The 257-nt window shown below is 17.5% G+C and overlaps 1 protein-coding gene across 1 annotated transcript in view; it reads left to right on the forward strand.

The window, feature by feature from the left end:
• Nucleotides 1-257, forward strand: part of LOC119594337 (gamma-butyrobetaine dioxygenase-like) — a 13,098-nt gene that overhangs the window by 5,623 nt on the left and 7,218 nt on the right. The gene's annotated exons all lie outside the window — the stretch shown is intronic.

A 257-nucleotide genomic window follows, 5' to 3' on the forward strand; every position in this document is an offset into this window, starting at 1 on the left:
TATAAAAGAGATAGATATATATATTTTCAAATGCACAGAGTATAAAAGAGAGATATATATCTTTAAATTTATAAATAGAATATAAAAGGGATGATATATATATATATATATTTAGATTTCTAAATAGAGCATAAAAGATAAATATATCTTTAAATTTATAAATTGATTATAAAAGAGATGCACATCATTAAATTTATAAACAGATTATAAGAGAGATATAGATTTTCAACTTCATAAATATAAGTATGAAAGATGTT

Source organism: Penaeus monodon, chromosome 33 (genome assembly GCF_015228065.2).
Source record: "Penaeus monodon isolate SGIC_2016 chromosome 33, NSTDA_Pmon_1, whole genome shotgun sequence".
NCBI classification, from domain to species: Eukaryota; Metazoa; Arthropoda; class Malacostraca; order Decapoda; family Penaeidae; genus Penaeus; species Penaeus monodon.